The sequence below is a fragment of the Pipistrellus kuhlii genome, unplaced genomic scaffold (genome assembly GCF_014108245.1).
Source record: "Pipistrellus kuhlii isolate mPipKuh1 unplaced genomic scaffold, mPipKuh1.p scaffold_m20_p_3, whole genome shotgun sequence".
Taxonomy (NCBI): Eukaryota; Metazoa; Chordata; class Mammalia; order Chiroptera; family Vespertilionidae; genus Pipistrellus; species Pipistrellus kuhlii.
This window is the reverse complement of record NW_023425529.1, coordinates 132,259,865-132,282,137: the sequence shown is the minus strand read 5'-3', so window position 1 is coordinate 132,282,137 and position 22,273 is coordinate 132,259,865. Positions and strand designations below refer to the sequence as shown.

General features: G+C 36.5%; 1 pseudogene; it reads left to right on the top strand.

Moving 5' to 3' along the window:
• The first annotated feature begins 16,046 nt into the window (after nucleotides 1-16,046).
• Nucleotides 16,047-16,624, top strand: LOC118729658 (annotated as a pseudogene).
• Nucleotides 16,625-22,273: the final 5,649 nt, after the last annotated feature.

Here is a 22,273-nt window from a genome sequence, read left to right as displayed (position 1 = left end):
CGGCAGGCTGCAGTGCACTGCAACTTCCTTAAGTGTTCGCTGAGCCCTACAGTAGAGGAGAACAATTGGAATGAAGAATATCAAAGATTCCTGAAAGAAAATCAATTGTGAATGAACTTTTCTTGTTTAGCCACAGCTTCAATATTCTGAGTCATACTCTATTTTTGTGGGCTTTCATTGAATTAAGTGATAGAAATGGCAATAGGGAGGAAAGTGAATTTCATGATATGCATTTAACCTGTGGCACTGCACAAAATAATTCTTCATGTAAGATTATAAGGTAGAAAAATACTCAGGCTTCCTCAAATAGGATATTAATCTTAGGAATGGGGAAATCTCACAGGGGCATAATGCTTTTCTAATAGAGACTAGCTGCCCTTCAAAAACATTTGTATCATAAAAAGTGATAATTATTTATGAATCACTCTCTCCCAGGAGGTCAGAGCCCTTTACAGATCATGCCATTTAACTAGTTTCTGAAATGGGACATTGTTTGGGTTGCTGGGACCATCATTGTTATATTTCAATCCTGTGGTTTGCAACCATCAGGCAATCCAAGAGTGTTTCTTTTGTCTCATCCAAATATATATAATTTTTAAAAAAATTATAAGTGCCTGTTGAAGAAAACTGCAAATACTTAAAAAATTGAAATCTATTAATAAAATCATTTATTTTCACACCTCTTATAAATGTATAGATATTGATATAGATATTGATATATACTCTGGTATATCAAATATTTGCACTCTGGGGTCAGTTTGGGTGATCTTCTAGGATTGCTAATTGAGCAGGAACCCAAACCTGCCCCCACTTGCTGGTTCAGATGCTGATGGCTCTGGAAGGCAGCTGTCTGTATTTCAGTTTTCAGACACTAGGGGGGGTGAGGGCATGGGCAGGGGGGAGGTGGTTGGGGGGGGGGAAATGGAGGGGTAAGGACACATATGCAATACTTTAATCAATAAAGAAAATAAATAATTAAAATTTTTATAAGCTTATAGTCTTTGCCCTTTTTTGACACGCTGGTATTTCAAGTTACTCATTTTTATTACCTATGCATATATTAGAACATTAATCCTTTGTTGCAAAAATGTTTCTCCCCAATGTGTCATTAATTTTAAGTTAGCTTATGATACATTTTATTGCAAAACTGTTATTTGTAGTTAGTCCCATTTATTTTTTTATCTGTATTCTTTTTCACTCCCTTTGTATGTAGAAGTCTTCCTTCACTTGAGAAAAGTTAAATATTTACTTCTATTTTCTTGTTTTAAAAGTTGAAAGTTATTTACTTTTAAATAATTAATATATCAGATATTTGTTTTTATATGTAATTATGTAGGTAGGCATTTAGAACTGAATGGTCTCAAATAATGTATCCATAAAGATATGTTATGAAAAGTCCTAACATCTCAGAGGCTAACCATAACTTTCTTGCTCATATGAAGTTCATGTGAATCCTAGAACCTCTTGGACAGATGTCCTCCACATAGTAAGCTCAGTTTCCAGATTGCTTTAATCCTACGGCACCTCTATCTCAACCCAAGCTTTGGGTTCACTGAGGAAGGGAAAACAAGGAGGATGGTTTAGCAGCTCCTAATTGCTAGGGGCCTGGAAGTTACCTTTCACTATCCAATAGCTAGAGCCCTCCTGCAGACCCACCATCTAGCTCTGCCCACGGCATAGAGGAGTGAAAAATGAGAAAGACTGGAAATACTGGCAAGGATTTGTAAGATATGCCACAGTCTACCCTTTTGGTCTCCAGATATTCAATTTATTCTCCTTCCTGCACAGCTTTTCCAATTACGCCCACCTCCTAAGAGTTAACGCAAATATCTCCTTCAGTCATCACATTGAGCATAAAGTAAGGAATCTCTGGATGACACACAGTAAGCAGTCTTTATATCGAGTCCATTGGTAGCTCTGCAAGCCTATCTACTAAAACGAAAAGTTATCTGGTACTCACACCTCCAATGGTGGAGGAGGGAAACAGGAGTCTCTGGTCCTGAGAAATTCTGAATTTCTCCTGTGAGGACATTGAGCCCCTTACTGTGATGAGACCTTGTCTGCTCTCAGGGAGAATCTAACAAGGTCCTAATTCTCTGTGGCTCCTGGCTCCACCCTGAAGATGCTTTCCCTTTCTCGAATACTTCTTGGACTCATTCAAAATGGGTCCTCAGCCGAAACCGGTTTGGCTCAATGGATAGAGCGTCGGCTTGGGGACTGCAAGGTCCCGGGTTCGATTCCGGTCAAGGGCATGTACCTTGGTTGCGGGCATATCCCCAGTAGGGGGTGTGCAAGAGGCAGCTGATAGATGACTCTCTCTCATCGATGTTTCTAACTCTCTATCTCTCTCCCTTCCTCTCTGTACAAAATCAATAAAATATATTTAAAAAACAAAAACAAAAAAAAAACAAAAAAACAAAAACAAAATGGGTCCTCAGAGAATATGCCGCTTCCTTATTCCACTTCCTTCTCAGGGCCCAAGAGTGCCTTTAGAGCTTTAAAGGTCTTAAACACCTTTAGTCCAGTCTCACAGATCCTTTCGCAATACAATTCTTCTAAAACATGTGCGTTTCTAACCTAGTTGATTCCAAGTGGTTCCATGTGCCAGTAATTATGGCTATAATTCTCTACCCAGCATAGTTCCCAGATGCACTGCTTTTCCTACACTTACCTCTCCAATTCCAGGAAGGTGTGGGTCTTTTTGGATTTGATGAGAGAGTTTAACACTTAAGCACCTTTAGTCACTGAGCATTTTATCCAGTGGAATAGATTGCTGGGCCTCAGGCCCTCAGCTTGATTTTTCCCTTGAGGTATTTTATTCCACTAAAGGTTTGCAATTGGAAGGGCGAGGCCAAATTCTTAATCTGATTTGTTTGTGTTTCCATCAGTAAACTCAATTTTAAAGTCTTTTTACATTTTATCTCTTACTGTTAAGGTCAAGAAACAATTTCTTTTTCTACGTATGCAAGACCCTAAGTGTCTGAACTCCCTATTTCCTTTCATACTTGCTTAAAAGCAGGCAAATTCTTTTCTGAGCTGTTTTGCTTGTAATTCCTTACCAAGTATAACCCATAGCAACCAACACCCATTACCTTCTGGTTTGTAAATTATCTCAGTGGAAGTATGCTTTCATCAGACACATGCTCTGCTTCTCACATTATCAGAAGTGATGACCTTACCAAATGTGTTACAGCTGCAAACATGGGTCTTCATCTTTAGAGACACAGGTAACTGCAACAGAGGAAAGACCATGAAATCATTCCTTGGTTTCTAATTGATTTATCCTAGTCCATGGGTCAGAAGTAGACATGTGGACCCTGCAGAACAGTATTTTGTGTTCCCACAGCGAGGGGTAGTACTGCAAAAACTGATAATTCTAGAAAAGTCTGTGCCAATGAAACCCTGACGTGTGTTTTTTAAATTTCTTTATTGTTGAAAGTATTATAGAAATTCCTCTTTTTCCCTCATTGACTCCCTCCACTCCAGCCCTGCCCACCCCCAGTTTTAACCATTAATGTCTGTGTCCAGGGGTTATGCATATATGCATATAAGTTCTTTGGTTAAACTCTTCCTGCCCCTTGTGGACCAATTTTTCTAAATAATTTGTTGAATAATATCTCCCTTCTCCCCTTCTCCCATTGGTCCTTTTATAAATGAAACTAGAGGCCCGGTGCACAAAATTCATGCGTGGGGATGTGGTCCCTTCAGCCCATCCTGCACCCTCTCCAAACTGGCAGTCAGATATCCCTCCCACAATCCTGGACCACTGACCCCTAACTGCTCACCTGTGTGCCTGCCTGATTGCCCCTAACTGTACCCCCACCAGCCTGATAACCCCCTAACTTCCTGTGCCTGCTGGCCTGGTTGTCCCTAACTGCCCTCCCCTGCCAGCCATGCCACCCCCTCACTGCCCCCCCTTCTGGCCTGGTCACCCCTGTTACCCCTGCCAGCCTGGTTGCCCCTAACCACCTTTGCCTGACTGCCTGGTTGTCCTTAACTATTCCCTCCTAGCAGTCAGGTCTCCCCTCACTGCCCCCGCTTCTGGCCTGGTTACCCCTCACTGTCCCCCCTGCCAACCTGGTCACCCTTCACGGCCCCCCCATTGGCCTGATTGCCCCCAACTGCCCTCCTTCCTGCAGGCCTGGTCACTCCTTACTGCCCCTCCCCCTGCTGGCCTGGTCATCCCAGGCAGCCTGCTGTTCAGTATTTTGGTCATCCTCCCTGCCCCCACTTGCCAGCCTGGTTGCCCACTCAGCCTGCTGTTCAGTCGACCGGTTGTTTCAGTCATCACGGTCACTGCCTTTTTATATAGAGAGATATTTCAGACATATTCTGAGTTACTATAAATATATAAACAGACACTTATGAATACCTGCTGTCTAGTACAAGAAATAAAACTTTTACTATATATTCACGCATTTTGACATTTAAAATGTACTGTGTATTTATGCATTTTGGCACTTTAAACAATGTATTAGGCATTTCAAAACAAACACTAGTACATAAGAGAATAATTAATGAACATATGTACTTATCAACCAGTTTCAATAATTATCATCATTTGTCCATTTTGTTTACCCTATTCTCTCCCATGATTTTTTTCAGGGGCTGAATTGTCTCAAATTTTTGCATATTATTATGCTATGCTGTGTAAATAATATTATACTAAGGCATTTTCCTACAACACAATGTTTTTGTTGACTATTTGAAATGTTTATTCATGTATCTATGAGTAGTTGTAAGGAATTCATTTTATTACTATATAGAATTCCATTGTATGCATACACTATTACTTATTTATCCATTCCCCAGTGATTGACACTTAAATGCTTTTCAATTTCATTCCCTTACAAACATTTCTACAATAAACATTTTTTAATGTTTTATTATGCTTGTGCCTGAGAATTTCTCTATTACATATACCTGGAAGTGAAATAACTATATTATAGTATACACATATATTTAATGTTTCAAAATATTTATAGTTTATTTTGAAAAATAGTTACCACTGTGTATTGTATATATTGCATTTGTCCTATTGCTCCACATCGTTGTGAATAATTTTGTCAATTAAAAAATTTTAGACAATCTAATATACATGATATTATATCTCCTTGGATTTTTGTTTCAGTTTTCTGATTAATAGTAAAGATAGGAATCTTTTATGTATTTACCGGCATCAGGGTATAACTTTGTCACATGTCCATACATAATTTTCCCCATTTTAAATAATTAATTATTTTTTTGCTGCATAGCTCTTTATATATTTGGGTTTCCATCCTTTGTCAATTTTACTAATCACAAATAACTTCCAAGTCTGTATATTTTCTTTTCACATTGTTTATGATTTGTTTTGATTCACAGATGTTTTAATTTTCATGTTATTATGTTTATGTTTTGTGGTTTATGCTTTGCAATTTTGATTAAGATTTTTTTTTCTTAGAACATTATAAAGATTCTATGTAATACTTGTTATCTAGAATTGTTGGAGTTTCCTTTACATGTCTTTTATCTTCATAAAATCAAATATTTTTGTGTGCAGTCTAAAGGAGGAATCCCTTTTGTTTCAAGCTAATTTCCTATTCTTGAATCCCTTCTTAGTCTGTATCTAAAGTAAACCAGAGTATGTGATAAAAAAAAAAAAAAATGTTCTTTGCTACAAGGATGTTTGCGTGATTTTTTTTTTGAGCTGAAGATAATTAAGAAGCAACAAATAAAGGCTCTTACTTTCTCCCTTTCTACCTAAACAAGACTATAAATTTGATTTTACCAGAAATGATTCCAGACTCTTCTCAACCCAAAATGGCACCAGAAGAATCTGCAAACACACTTTACTTTGTTAGTTTCCCTTATTTCCATATATTTAACTTTGTACAGTTTGCTGCCTTTGGAACCCTAAAATAATTTTCTTTCTCCTATCATTTCATTGCAAATTTATTGTTCTTTGTTGAAAATGCTATATAAACCCAGCTCTAGCCATACTTTGAGTTACTCATCCCTGAATTTCTCCCACATTAATAAACTTAAGCTTTTTTAAAATTATGTGTATCTGTATTTTGTTATCAAGCTGCAGCAGAGAACCTAGAAAGATAGAGGGAAAAACAATTGTTCTCTCCTACACTTTTCTCAGTGTTTTGCAATATCTTCTATGATATGTAAAATGTCCTTATATATGTGGCGCTGTTACTGGCATTTTATTCTGGCTTCTTGGTCTTTTTCTGCATGAATGCCTTATATACAACATTACCATAGCTTTATCGTAAATGTTTATATTGAGTTAAATCAATCTCTTAATTGATTTTTACAATGTTCTTCCTTCACCTTGGTCACCTTGGTTCTTTGCAGCATCCATTAGTTTCTAAAACTTTCATAATCACATTCTAAGTTCTAAGGTATTATGTCAAGATATCTACTTATTTTCATTGCCAAATACTTATTAATATTAAACTGTTTTATTTATTAAGGTTATGAAATATGTTCTAATATTTAATAGGACAACCATTGCCCAACCCTCCCCTCCTTTTATGAAAAAAAAACACAATTATTTTTTAATAAAAAGTATATATTCTTGCTTGTTTATTATTTCTCCAGTGGAAATTTAAGTATTTAATTAAGTCAAAAGTGTTTTTCTGGGACTTTTATTTGTATGGCATTAAATATAATCATTGAATTAAAATAAAAAATATGTTTCTGATAGTCAATATTTTCATCATTAATATGGCAAGTTTGTATTTTTTAAAATTGTATTTTTATTTCTCTATAAGATATTATTTCTTTATATATTTCTCTTGTACTTTTTTATTATATGCAATGCCAAAGTGTTTTATGTTTTTTGTTTCATTTATATATGATCTTTTATACTTCATTGCACTTTATATTTCCTTGTGTATAGATGTAGGGAAATAAGGCATGCTGTTTATTCACTTGTCAAGTCTTTATATTAAAATCTTAATAACTTTAAGTGATTTTCAATTCTTTTTCTGGGATTAACAAGTATATAATCATATATCTATTAAGAACAATAATTTATCTTTCCTATCACTACTCAGCTAATATCTACCTGATGTTCCATTGTATTTTTCAAAATTTGAGGAGCAATATAAAATTATAGTTCTATTAACAAGGATTATTACTTTATTAATTATTTCAATGAAATGTATTTAATAATTTAAATCAATTATAATATAGATTTAATATTGTAATTTTTATTAAGCCCAGGTATCTTCTATAACAAGTTTTGCCAAAAATAATCAGGAAGAAACGTTGAATTTTATTAAAGGCTTTGTGGACTTTAGTTGATATTAGCATGTGTTTTGATTTGCTTTTTTGAATTTAATCATGAGCAGTAGTGTATCAAGGGCACACAGGGGAGGCAGTCTGTACTGGTACTTGCAATTATTTAGAATTTAGACACAAAAGTATTTTATTTAGGAGGAGAATTTTATCACTGACATTATTTACAGGGTTATATATGTAAAAAAAAAAACACCTTTTATTCAACTTTATTATTGTCTTTAAATTCTCTATGATAATGCACCCTCTTGTATCTGTAACCAGGCTGATGGCTCTCACCATCCTGCCTTTGATAAACCATTGTCTATCAGACCTTGCAGTGTGATAGATTCCCCACTATAAGCCATTGTTACATTCCTGGAACCAGCATTATTCAGAAAACTCTTTTGTATATATACTGTGTAAAGTCTGATTTTTGGATCTTTCATTTAAAATTATTGCTTTTATATTAATATTAGTAATTGGTATATAATTTTGGAGGAATAGGCAGAAATCATACATTGGTATCAGGATTGTATTAACTGCATAACATAAATTAAGTAATTACCTTTTATTAGCACTTTATATTAATTAAATAAAAATGGAACATCTATAATCCTTTCAATAATAAAGATTAAAAATAAAAAATAAAAATAACTGCCACCCAATAAATTTATTTATTTAAAATTCCATCAACTTAAGAATAGTATATATACATGGAGAGAGAGAGAAAAAGAGAGAGAGAGAGAAAGAGAGGGAGAGAGGAAATTATCACTTCCTTGAAACATTGAAAGAATTTTTCTATTAAACTTTTTGTTTATTTTCTTAATAACTTTGTAATTATCTTTCATTATAAGTAGGATTTTCATATCCTAAAGAAAAATACACATTTCATTTATATTTTTAAAATATCAAAAGCTTTTTTTATATTTCATTGTCTGCTATTATGCCTTATTTTATGTATCTGTATGAATTCTACTGCTCCTGAATTGTATTTTTCAGAATTTTGTTGATTTTTTTTCAAGCTATAAGAACTTAATTTATTATTTTTTTCTGAGATTCTGTATTCTGATTCACAGACAAATATTATTATCTTTATTGATTCCTATTTTTTTATTGATATTCCTTTTCTAATACTTTGTTTATTAGACATTTCTTACTTAAATTTTAAATGTATTTTCTTTTATATTCTACATAATCTAATCTTGTTTTATATATTTATTTGATATAATAACTATTTAGGAAGTGTCAAATTTAATTTTTTTTAATTTTGTTATTTTTAATTATGTTAAGATCATTGAATGTGATCTCAAATTTTGTCTTTTGGTGAAGGAATTTTTGTGGCCTAATTAATAGTTCCATGTTAGGTTATAAAAAAAAATTTTTTAATACATGTTTTATTAAAAATTACATTCTTTATCTATAGATCTTATTAAAATAAAAACTAAATTTATAAATTAAAATTTTTACAATTTGTCATTGTTTACATAAAATGCCTCTTTTCCTGGAGACTTTCAATACTAATTGAATTGATGCCATATCACTATATTTGTATCCAATATTGAAGATTTGGCCAAATCTCAGCTTAATATTGATATACTAGCTTGTGACTTCTGACAAGCCACTTAAATTCTTACCCTTTAGTTTTCTGATCAGATAAATGAGGCCAACAATGGGGCCTACTTAAGAGGCCTCCTTGAGGATTAAATGAATGAATGAATGTTAAGCAGAATGTGTGCCAATAATCAAAATTAAGCAAAGTTTATTCTTTATTTTTATTACTTCTACTAGAGACCTGGTGCATGAAATTCCTGCACAGGGAATGGGGGGCCCTCAGCCTGGCCTGCACTCTCTGGCAATCTAGGACCCTTTGAGGGATGTCCAATTGCCAGTTTAGGCCCAATCCCTGTGGGCATCCCATTTGCAATCTGGGATTACTGGCTCCCAACCACTTGCCTGCCTACCTGCCTGATCACCCCTAACCACTCTGTCTGCCTATCTGATTGCTCCTATCCCTCTGCCTACCTGCCTGATCACCCCTAACCCTTCTGCCTGCCTGCCTGATCGCCCCTAACCATTCTGCCTGCCTATTGACCCTAACCCCTCTACCTCAGCCCCCGCTGCTGTGGCTTCATTTGGAAGGATATCTGGAATGACTTCCAGAAGATTGTTCTGCTGTCTGGTCTAACTAGCATATTATGCTTTTATTATTATAGATGTAGTGCTTCTTTTAGTTACTTGTAAAACCTGATAATTCTTTGCTTACTTTGTTTTGGGGACAAATTTTGTCCAACTATCTTGGCTCTCAGTATAGTCACCTCTACTCTCTGCTTACACATTAATAGTTGGAGGAGTTTTAAACATCCCAGCTTTTGGTAGGAATAATAACTGTTGTTTTTATAGCATTTATAATCTAAAATTGTATTTCACAATTTCCTGAAACATGGATTATTTGAAATTTCCTAAGCTAAAGTGTGGGAGGAGCAGGTAGAGAATTTTACTATTTGGCTCTGAGCATAGCAGGTCGTCTCTCTCTCTCTCTCTCCATAACTATAGAAATCATTGGTTTTCAAAGAGTGGTGAAAAAATGTACCTGAATAAATATCAAACAAATTTGAGATTTTGTTGTAGAAATAAAGCCATGCAAGTAATACAAGGGAACCTGGATGAATCCCTCTGTATGCCTATTGTGAGGAAATTTTTCATAGTTTGGCACAAAATACAGAGATAAGGAAAAATAGATTTCATTGGGTAAAATTTTAAAAATGCAAGGCAAAGGAAAAATCTAACCTAATAATAGAGTAATATGCAAATTAACTATCACTCTGCTACACAAGCCACACCCACCAGCCAATCAGGGCGAACATGCAAACTAACCCAACCAAAATGGCTGTTAATTTGCATATACATACAGCTTAGATAGAAGCCAAGCCTGCAGAAGGGAGAGAAGCTGTGGAGAAGCAAGCAAGCGGGCTGCGGAGAAGGGAAGAAAGCGGGTGGGGTAGCGACCATAGCAGGAAGCCCTAGTAAGTTAAATAAAAACAATGATATACAATATTTGGGAAAATATTTGCAACTTACATCACATATAATGAGTTAATGTTGCTGGTACATAAAGAGTTTCTAAAAATCCTATATAATAAAAGGGTAATATGCAAATTGTCTCTTCCACCAGGAGTTCAACGGGAGTTCCATCAGGGAGCGGGGCCAGCCCCTCCCCCCACCATCTTCATCCTCAATTGGCTCCCACATTCCAATTGGGGGCGGGGCTGGCCAACTAACATCCCACATCCCCTTCCCCTGGCTGGCACAGCCCAATCCCCACCAATGCACAAATTCATGCACTGGGCCTCTAGTATATAAGAAAATCACCAACTCTGAAAAACTGAGCTAGAGAAATAAATAATTTACAGTAAAAGAAATATCCTTGTCTTTTAACCATATGAAATTAAGATCAAAGTTCCTCATAAAAAGAAAAGTACACATTAAAATAATACCAAGTTACCATTTGAAAATATTATATTAGCAGATATCCAAAACTTGGACACATATTCTCTTGGAAAGGCTGTGGGAAAACTGCCATCCTCATATATTGCTGCTGCAAAAGCAGAAAGATACATGACACAGGGAGGGAAATTTGGCAATAACTAACAAAATTCATATTCATTTATCCTTTGACTCAGAAATGTCACATTTATCTCAGAAATACACTGGAACTTTTCAAAAAGAGATATATGAAAAGTATATATGCATCATCAATACATATAGTCATTATGAGACTATTTCTGAAAGCAAAAACTTGAAACTAAATGCTCATCAATAAAGGAATGGTTAAATAAACATTCATATAATAGAGAATCATTTGGATGTTAAAAAGGATAAAGAATATTTATATGTATTGCTCTGAAATAAACTCTATGATCCTTCTACGAGTATACCCCTTTTTACTGCTCCCCTGCCAGCCTGATCGCCTCCTAATTGAGCCTTAGGCTACTGGGCAGTCTTCATTTCTGGATTCCCTGAGCCTTGTGCTGGCCCTGGTCAGCAGCAGCCACCATCCCTGGCTTGCCTAAGCCTCAAGCAGCCACTGTGGCTTTGTCCAGAAGGTCTCTTGGTCTAATTAGCATATTACCCTTTTATTAATATAGATAAACCAAAGATTAAAAGAATAAATCATAAAATTTCAAAAAATGTTGATATCTACAGTGTGAAGTAATAGAACAGGGTAAAGTAATAAAAGTGAGGTTTCTGACCATATACTTTTTTATTAGTATATTCTCAACTAGAACAGCCATACCTAAAAAATTAAAAAATCTTTTTAATTTTTTATTTGAATCTATGTATAGCTGTTGTTTTAATGTCTTAACAGCATTAAAACATTTATGCCCATTTGAAATACAACATTCATTTTGATTGATTCTCTTTCCTTGGTAACTTGAATAATGGCCACTTCAGGGTATACTTGTATGAGGATGATCTGTGATGATTTCGGGATGAACACTCAAAGTTCAGTCCTAGAATTTTATTATGGCCTAATATCTTTGGGAAATGGTGTATCAGCATTGAGGAAAGAACAGAAGATTTAAGGATTTTCCAGAAGTCCTAAAGAACTTTCATAGGAATGAAAAAGCTTTGTATAAGTAGGGGAATATTGGTGTGGGGCTAATTGAGTAAGACTCTAGTCCAGTTACCCAAACTTCAGACAGAATAATTCCATTTCATTGTATATATGTAATGTTTTCTTTATAGAACAGGATCTGCATCCCATTAAACAGTTTGAAAACAACTGAGAGAAGAAATGAAATGTTTTAATTAGAATTATCTGTCATACATTAAATCTACCTAAGATTATATCTATTTTTATTATTCCACAATGTGGGTTACAAATGAACACAAGCATGATCATTCAAATAAAAAAAGGAAAAATTGAAGAATAACAAGATGAAGAATAAAAGAATATATGCTTGAACCAGATGTCAACATAGTTGTTACACATAAAATTGGATACAGTCTCCTTGGAAGTCAAAATAAACCACATAAGTTACATAGCTCTTAATTCTAAGAAGGAATGGAGAAAAAGTCCTTTTTATGACTATATTAAGAAAATTTTATCCTATCTAATAAAAGAGTAACATGCAAATTGACCATCACTCCAACACCCATGTGGTAAAGATCCTGCTCCCATGTGGACACAAGATGGCCATCACAAGATGGCCAGAAGAGGAGGGCAGGTGGGAGGGACCAGGCCTGCAAGGAAGGGCAGTTGGGGGCAAACAGGCTGGCAGGGGAGCAGTTAGGCATCAATCAGGCTGTCAGGGGAGTGGTTAGGGGGTGATCAGGCTGGCAAGCAGAAGCAGTTAGAGGCAATCAGGAAGGCAGGAAGTCTAGCAGTTGGAAGCCAGCAGTCCTGGATTGTGAGAAGGGTCCCAGATTGGAGAAGGTTCAGGCTGGGCTGAGGGACACCCCTCATCCCGCGTGCATGAATTTCATGCACTGGGCCTCTAGTTATAAAATAAACAGTGACTTTATCAATTAGAATCTCTTCAGTTGCAAATAATGCAAAACTCAATTCAAACCAGGTTACACAGTAAGGCTAACCTTGAAAAAGAGGAAGGCCATTCTAGAATCCCCTAGAAAACCTTTCTTCAAAGGCACAAATGGAGCTACTTTTTTTTCTTATATAAATATGTTCCTTGGAAAGGAAGAGGAATTTGCTCCCCCACTATTTGTATACTCCATGGAGTAGGACTGAATACTGTAACAAAATTGACTTCTGTTAGAAAAGAGGAAGGAGGGATGGATAGTATGTAGGCAATCCACGATGACTATTTTAATGATTTAGTGGAAAATTATCAGCTTTATCACAATCACCATGTAGGATATTATGTGACTAATTCTTGTTTAACTTTATTTGAAACCAGGGGCTAATGAAATTCAAATATGTAGCCTGCTTTTTCAACTTTATGCAAGTGAGATTGAACTGAGAATTTCTAAATGAATGAATTGAAAGCTCTTCCCTTTGAATGGAATTTTCTAGCCCAAAGTAAAGTTCAGACACATCCACTGTTGACATTACATAATATGAAAAGCAGTTAGTTAGCAAAAGATGAGACAAGTAGAGGGATCCACCAACACAGAAAACAGGAATGAGAGCAAGCTGCCATGCAGAGTTGCAAACTAGCCTACCTAAATAGCACTTTCTAATTGTTACTAATCCTCACTCAAGTATACTATTCCATTGATTTTTAGAGAGAGTGGAAGAAAGACAGAGATAGAGAAACACTGATGTGAGAGAGACACATCGATTGGTTGCCTCCCACATGTGCCCTGACTAGAGCCAGACCAAGCCTGCAACTGAGATATGTGCCCTTGACTGGAATATGCCAGTGACCCTTGAGTCAGAGGGCCGATGTTCTAGAAACTGAACCAAACCAGCTAGGGTTCCACTTGTATTAATAAACATTCTAGGCACTAGAATAATTTATTTTAACAAATTATTTTAGGTTATTTCAATGGCAAGGAACTAGTGTGCTGGTATTCTTATAAGGTAGAACCATCCATAAGCATATGCATGAAAATTAGTAAAAAAAAAAAAAAAAAAAGGGACATTTGTCAATCAATTATGAAGTTTTATCACCAAGGAAGACCTTTTACTTTTTCAAATAAGTAGGTAGTAGGAGTTCCTACAGGGAAAACTAGTTTTTATCTAAGACTTCTTCTTTGAATAGGCTCTAGGCAAAGTGAGACCATGAACTTCTTCCACACTAAGGAACAGGACAGTATGTCTTTTCATAAATATAATCCCATAGAGTCAAGGGTAATCTCAGTAACATCCTTGTGGAGAATTGAAACTAAGCATTATAACCACCAAAGTGAAGGCCAGGATGGCCCACTACATCAAAAATCTAGGTAACCAAATGAATTTTCTAAATATGTGGTGTTATTTAAAAGTGATCCATTCAACATTAGAGAATGTTTGCCACAGTCTATGATTTTAATTTTCTATAGTTATATTGAAACTTTTCTGACAGCAGTTATATACTAGAATCATTTGTTTCTTAAGGTGACACTATTTCATTCTGCAAAAGCTGTCATCATGGCCAATACATGAAGTTTATCTAAAAAGCAATCAGATCATTAAGGTATGATTTTTTTAATTATTAAATTATTTTATTGATTTTTTACAGAGAGGAAGAGAGAGGGATAGAGAGTTAGAAACATCGATGAGAAAGAATCATCGATCAGCTGCCTCTTGCACACTCCCTACTGGGGATGTGCTCACAACTAAGGTACATGCCCTTGACTGGAATCGAACCTGGGACCTTTCAGTCTGCAGTCTGACGCTCTATCCATTGAGCCAAACCGGTTTCGGCTAAGGTATGATTTTTAAAAGAGGAGGGAGCAACTGAATCAACACTTTAAATTATTTTAGAATAACTGGGAATATGTGTTAACTTCCTGCATCATGGCCCATAGCCATTTTCCTGTCCACAGATGAATCAATGACAAGTGAAAAATTAATGAAAGTTACCAGGAAATCTACATTGTTGAATTGCTCAGGATTATATTCAACTGCATATTTCAGAAATATGACAAAGAATGACTCAGACAAGTAAGGATTTGTAAAAATTTTATATCACAAGAAATGAAGTTGAAAGCCACTTAGGACTGAATACAAAGACCCAGGCTACTACTATCTCTTGACACAGTTGACACAGATGATAGAAAGGCTGTTCTTTCTAGGCATCACATCTATGTTGAGTAAAAGAAGAGGGATGCAGCTTAATTTACACCAATGTGTGTGTGTGTGTGTGTGTGTGTGTGTGTGTGTAGAAAGCCCATCCACATATATATATATATATATATATATATATATATATATATATATATATTGATATTGATATTGATATATATATCAATATATATATATATATATGCATAATATGCAAATCAAGCAGACAGCAGAATGACTGGTCATTAGATATGCTGTGACTACCATGGGACAGACGTTCAACCAGAGGAGCTGACCCCAGGCTGCAGGCCCCAATCACCTGATGAGGGCCTGATGGTCAACCTCTCAGTCCCTGCCCTTGGCCAGCAGGCTCCAATCACCAGATGGGGGGTGGGAAATAGGGAACCAGGGGTGGGTGGCAGCGGATGTGGGCAGCACCAGGCCAAGGCAGGTGCAAGTGAGCAGGGCCCCGATCACCCCGCTGGTCGCCCCACAAATAGAGGGCGACTGGTTGGGGGTAAGGGGAGCAGCAAGCAGATGGAAATGGCCAACTTCTCAGTCCCTCTTCCCTAGCCAGCAGGCTCTGATCACCCGATAGGCATCAAAGGAACCAGGGGTGGGGCCAGCTTCCGGCAGCAAGGAAAGATTACCCCTGATCGCAAGCCAGGCCTAGGGACCTTACCCATGCATGAATTTCATGCACTGGGCCTCTAGTTTTTCCATAGAGACTTCTACTTATATCACATTAAGTAGATCTGGAAAATGGCTACCCTTAGTTTCAAGGCAGTCTAAGAGAGGAGTATCTTAAATATACCCTACTGTTCCCTCTAAAACTTAGGATAATGAGTAAGGGGAAAATAAAGAGTGAGCAATTAGAAGTATGTGCCTCAATTATTTGTATAAAATATCTCTGTAATATTAAAAAGAACATAACTATAAATTCTAAAAAGTTGGACCAAAAACCTACTTGTTCTTCCTATACCTTGGACTAAAAAGGTATTTATTTATCCACTCAAGAATCATTACTACAGCCACATCTACTTCAAGGATGAAGACCATACTCAGCCAGCAGACTGTAGACATCTCAGGCATCAACCTCACTCTGAAGGGACACAAAATTATTGTGAAGGGGCCCAGAGACACCCTAAAGAGGGATTTCAATGACATCAATGCAGGACTCAGTCTCCTTGGATAGAGGAGACTCTGGCTTGACAAATGGTGGGGAAAGATAAAGGAAATGGCTACTGTTGGCACTGTCTGTAGTCATGGACAGAACATGATCAAGGGTGTTACACTGGGCTTCCATTACAAGATGAGTTCTATGAATGCTCACTTCCCCATAAAGGTCCTTATTCAGGAGAATGGTTCTCTTGTTGAAATCAGAAATTTTGGGGGTGACAAAACACACCCACAGGGTTCAGATGAAGTCAGGAGTTGCTTGTTCAGTATCTCAAGCCCAGAAAGGTGAGTTGATTCTTGAAGGAAGCCACATTGAACTTGTATCAAATTCAACTGCTTTGATTCAGCAAGCCACACCAATTAAAAACAAGGATATCAGAAAAAATTTAGATAGCATCTGTTTCTGAAAAAGGAACAGTTCAGCTGGCTAATAAGATCTAAGTTGTCCAGCTATAGAAACAAGATGCCGAGTGATTTCTCAGACTATTTCCAATATTTTAAAGATGCAATAAAAGCCATGTATTTAAAAAATAATAAAAGAACCACTATATACATATTCTGACTAGGTAAGGTAAGATGTTAAAGAAACAAATGAGACACAAACCTTCCCTCAGGGAGTTTACAATCTGATAGGTGAGAGTGACAAGTTTAAAAAAAAAAAAAAAAAAAAAAAAAGTTGTGAAAAGAGTGAAGGAAATCATAATATATTGCTCCAAATACGCCTTTGACATAAAAACTATTTTGGGCTGAAGGCAATTAAAAAACAGCAAATACAGAAAAAGCTTCCCCTTTTCTGCCCAAAGGCAGAATATAAACTCACCGCTTACCAAGACAGAAAGACTTTTATCAGCCTAGAGATGGTACCAGAGGAATTGGCAAAATTTCTTACTCCACTAGTTTTCTCCCATAGTGTGCCACCCTTGGAAATCTGGGACAGCTTTCCTTTGTCCTGTCATTTCTCTGCCAAAGGTGTTGTTCTTTTTTGAAGATGCTATATAAGCTGAATTCTAAGCTGCCATTTTGAGCTACTTTGTTTAGGTTTCTCCTGCATGATAAGAGCTGAATGTTAATAACTGTTTTGTGGTTGATTTTTCCTCTTGTTCATCTGTCTTGTTGTTAAAGAGTCCCAGCTGAAAACCTAAAGTGAATAGAGGTAGTTTTCTATTATACAGTGGCTAGCAGCATCAACAGAAAAAGTGATGAATTTTACCTGGGGAGGTTGGAAAAGGGAACTTCAGGGATGATTTCATACCAGAGTTAGTCATTGAGCAACGTCTGAAAAGGATGGAGACATCAACTAGGCCAGATAGATTGTCTGGAATGATATGGAGGAACTAGGACATTTCCACAGTTTAAGCAAAATCACATAGAAATCAAAGGGCTTAGTATCTTCATGGCCAACAGGACTCAACCAAACACTCTTTTGTGCTAAAAATAGTTTGGCTCAGTGGATAGAGCGTTGGCCTGTGGACTGAAAAGTCCCAGGTTCGATTCCAGTCAAGGGCATGTACCTTGGTTGCGCGCACATCCCCAGTAGGGGGTGTGCAAGAGGCAGCTGATCGATGATTCTCTCTCATCGATGTTTCTAACTCTCTATCTCTCTCTCTTCCTCTCTGTAAAAAATCAATAAAATATATTTTAAAAAAACAAAAACACTCTTTTGTGGCACAAAGCTATGAGGGATATAGAAATTAAACTCAAGTGGAAAGGGAAATCATCAATTATCTGAGAAAACTTTCAAAACAAAATGGTATTAATTGACTAAATGGAAAGCCCAGTAAAGGTTAGATTATGTTCTTCAGAGAGTTTAAATAAAAATGGCAATTTTGTTTTCCTCTATCTTAGCAACACAATAGAGCTGCATTAGCATGTAATAGAAGGTTTCCAGCCCTGGGAGCCTGGGGGCTAACATAGAACCTGTAATTCCATATTTCATCTCTCCCAACTATATTGCAAGATCCATCACTTCCTCTGGCTCCAAGGGCAGGAATGTCTCCGTGGAGTATCTCAGCATCTTTATTACTCAATATTTTCACTTTCTTGGTCCCACATTTTTATAATGGCTAGACCCTGAGAGACGGTTCCTAGTGAAATCAAAACTTCCAAGCAGTGTGATTACCACTGCTGATAAGTGAAACCTTAAAACATCTGGCTAAGTGTCTCTCTTGTTCTCTCTGAACAACCAGATATTTCTCATTTGGTATTGGAACTTCTAAGCACCATTGTCAAAATAGCCTGCCTTCATCATCTCTGCTACTAGAAAATATAATCTATTGATCATTCTAATTTGCCTTTTTAAAAATTAGTCAGAGCTTTGATAGGAAACAGAACTCATCCTTGAAATTTCATATAAAGAGATGAATTAATAGACTGACTATGACTTACAAAAAGGGTGAGTGGGATTAAAAGTGCATAAGGGATGCTAAAGTTCCAGTGACTAGCAAAAGTGGGAAGCCATTGTCTTAACTGGGGCAGAAAGGATATAGTCAAGTAGAAGCATTTTTTGAGATCTTGAGAAAGGCCACTTAGCAGAGCCCTGAAGGCAGTAGCTCTAAGTATAGAAGGACACAACTAATGCCAGAGACCTGGCACCAAGGAAGGGAGAGGACACAGATGTTTTGATTTTCTTCTCTCCCTTTCCCATTGAAACATGGAGTTTGGGGTGTAGACCTCTTCTCATAAATCCTTGTCTGACAAAGTTGAAGAATAAATTCATGGGCTAACAGATTTCTTTAATAAAAATGTAGAAGTTTATTGGAATGAGATACAAACTCCATTGAGGCAGGGCCCCAAAACAGGCCTACTCTCTCTCCCTCTAATGAGAAAAAATCTAAATAATCTGAATCTCCTGAGTCTCTTTGTCCCTGGTTTATAAAGGCTGTGGCTCTTTGTCTGAACATGACCTTTTCTAATTGGTCCCTTTCCTTAATTTGGGACCCTCATGCTTTTCTCATTGGTCACTCTGCTATATGGTATTTAGTTTCAAAGCTCAAAGCCCACGTGATGCCACCCTCTTTCTCTCCCCTTATCTTGCAATACTCCTCTATTCTCTGTAAAAAATACGTTTTTCAATCTTCTGTGACTTTCCTTTATCCTCTGTAAATGTATGTCTTCCTTCCCCCTTATCCTGTGGCATTTCTCTCTCTTCTGTACAAGTAAGATAAGCATTTTGGCATCTCCAAGCCCCCATATATGCATTCCTCTCCCACGGATCCTCTCTCATTTTGTCCTGGCCGGAGATGTTTTATTACCCTTTATGACTCTCCTAGCTGCTTAGGTCAGAGCTACTTTTAATTGCTTAAGCCAGTGATACCTCTGTCTTTGGTTTATAGCTATTTTAATTGCTCAAGTCAGAAATGCCTCCATCCTTCCTGGACGCCCACTTCATGTCTGCCTAATTAAGCTAGTCAGCTAACTCTTACCACCATTTTATATCGGTTTCTCCCACTGGCCAACTTCAGTTAAAAAACAAGTGGCCCCAGCTGGTTTGGCTCAGTGGATAGAGTGTCAGACCTCAGCCTGAAGGGTCCCGGGTTCAATTCCAGTGAAGAGCACATATCTTTGTTCCAGACTTGAGTCCTGACCCTGATGGGGGAGTGTGCGGGAGGCAACCAGTCGTTATGTCTCTCTAATATCTATTTTTCTCTTTCTGTCTCTACCCCTCCCTTCCACTCTCTCTAAAAATCAATAGAAAAATAGTCTCAGATAAGGATTCAAAAAAAAGCAACCAGTAAGCAACCTTTATGCATAGAGCAGGGAAGGGAGGAAGATAGACAAATACAAAATAACCAGAAAATAACTCTGCTTGTTTTTTTTAGGTAACATTGATTTCATATGTGTGTGTGTGTGTGTGTGTGTATATATATATATATATATATATATATATATATATATATATATACATACATATATTCCAGAAAACCCAAACTACCAGATAGCAAATTACATGTTGACTTCTGGTTAGGATCAGATCTTCTGGTACTTGGGCATTGAAATGATAGGAATATCCAGTAACATTAACTATAGCATTTTTAAAGTCTCTTGTTGTAAACCAGAGTATGAATTATGGCTCCACTAATTAGTACCAAGTTATTTTGCATCTATGAACAAATTTCCAATTTAACAAATAGGATAAATTCATAGAATTATCAGGAAAAATATAAATAAATCATGATTATTATGCAATTTTCCTATTACCTCGCACGTTGTAACCTAGCTGAGTTAGCTATTTTAACCATGTAGTATTGAATATCATAATAATACTTATATCATAATATTGTGAAAGTTAAATGAAGGCCCAAAGCTATTATTATTGTTATTACTTAAAAAATCATACTTTAAGAAATATTCATTGGAATTTCAAAGCCAACACAGTGTTATGTTTTAAAAAGCAGGAGATAAAACAGTATATACAGGATGGACTCATGTTTTGTATACTATGGTGCTCTGTGACAAACTTTAAGTTATTTTAGCAAATGGCCACATTTAAAAGTTGATACCCATTAATAGTAGCAATAGCACACCACCATATTGGAACATGACTGTTTGGAAAGAACATCAGAAAGGCCATTTAATTTTACACATTATGGAAAATGACCCTTCTCATTGACTAGCCCACAGATCTTGAGAAACTACCCTTAGGGGATTCTCTGTGATAGTGTGGTCTCTGACTTTAGAAGTAATGGTGTCTGATGCACATTTAATTATGCACATTTGCACCATAATTCTCTTATGATATAAAAGCTGTCTTATGCCTTGAGCTGTGAAAAAGACATTATGTCCATTTTTGGAGGTAAGGTAGACTTGAGGAAGATGGTGTAGGATTGATAGTGATGAGAACCATGTGACCATGTGAACTAGAAGGAGCTCTACAATGAATAAAGGGAGAGCTTTCTAAACTTAAAGAAATTCAGTCCTTTACCTGCTTGAAATATTTATGTTCTATGCCTGAATGCATATAGTAAGTCTAGAAAAATTGAGAATTCAATGTAAATAATCTATCATCAGATTGATTATATATATAAAGATTTCAGAAAGATATAGCTTGACAGGCAGACAATAATGATAGAACATCTAGATTAAACATCATCATTCTGAAATGCTGAAGACATTGATTTAATTTTCCAGAATAAAATGAAGTTGAAAAAAATTCATGAAAGATTATGCAAATGAATATTTTATGCTAGCAACTATATTTTCCAGTCATATTTTAAACCGCTGCCCTTTTTTCCATCTTCATTGTAACCACCCTACTTCAGATATAATCATGATTTGCCAATACCTAAAGCCTTTCAATGACTTCAATTCGCACTTTGAGTAAAACTAAAATGCTATGCCCTGATGCTAGTCCTGATACCAAATAACACAAAGACTCATCTGCAAGATCTCCTGCTCACTGACCGTGCTCCACCCACCACCAAATAGGCGAAGTTTCTTCTCATCTCAGGAACTTCATACCTGTTCTTCATTCAGCCTGGAAAACATTCCTTCCATGTTGTTGAAGGAACATTGTTGGTTCTTTCCTGTGTTTTTATAGCTTCATTTTAAAATATATTTTATTGATATTTTACAGAGAGGAGGAAGGGAGAGAGATAGAGAGCCAGAAATGTTGATGAGAGAGAAACATCGACCAGCTGCCTCTTGCACACCCCCTACCAGAGATGGACCTGCAACCAATGTACATGCCCTTGACCGAATCGAACCTGGGACCTTTTAGTCCACAGACCAATGCTCTATCACTGAGCCAAACCGGTTTTGGCTATAGCTTCATTTTAAATGTCACCTTCTTGGAGAAGCTTTCTGAGGATCATCATTTCTAAAGTTATTTAATAGTTTACTTTCTCTGAGACTCATCTCATTACATGAAATTATATCTTTTTGTTGTTGTTGTTCTGCACCTGCCTTGCTGCCCTGGAGAAAATCACTGGTGGTGTAATATCTGGGCAGCTCAGAAGCTCCGTTGGGATGTGGAGCTGATTAAAATTGGAGCAGTGCCCTCATACTTTTACTACTAACTCCAAATCTACCCCAGCTTTGCCCTCCCCGCCACTTGCAATCCAGGTTTGGTAGGACAACCTAAGGACACTGCCT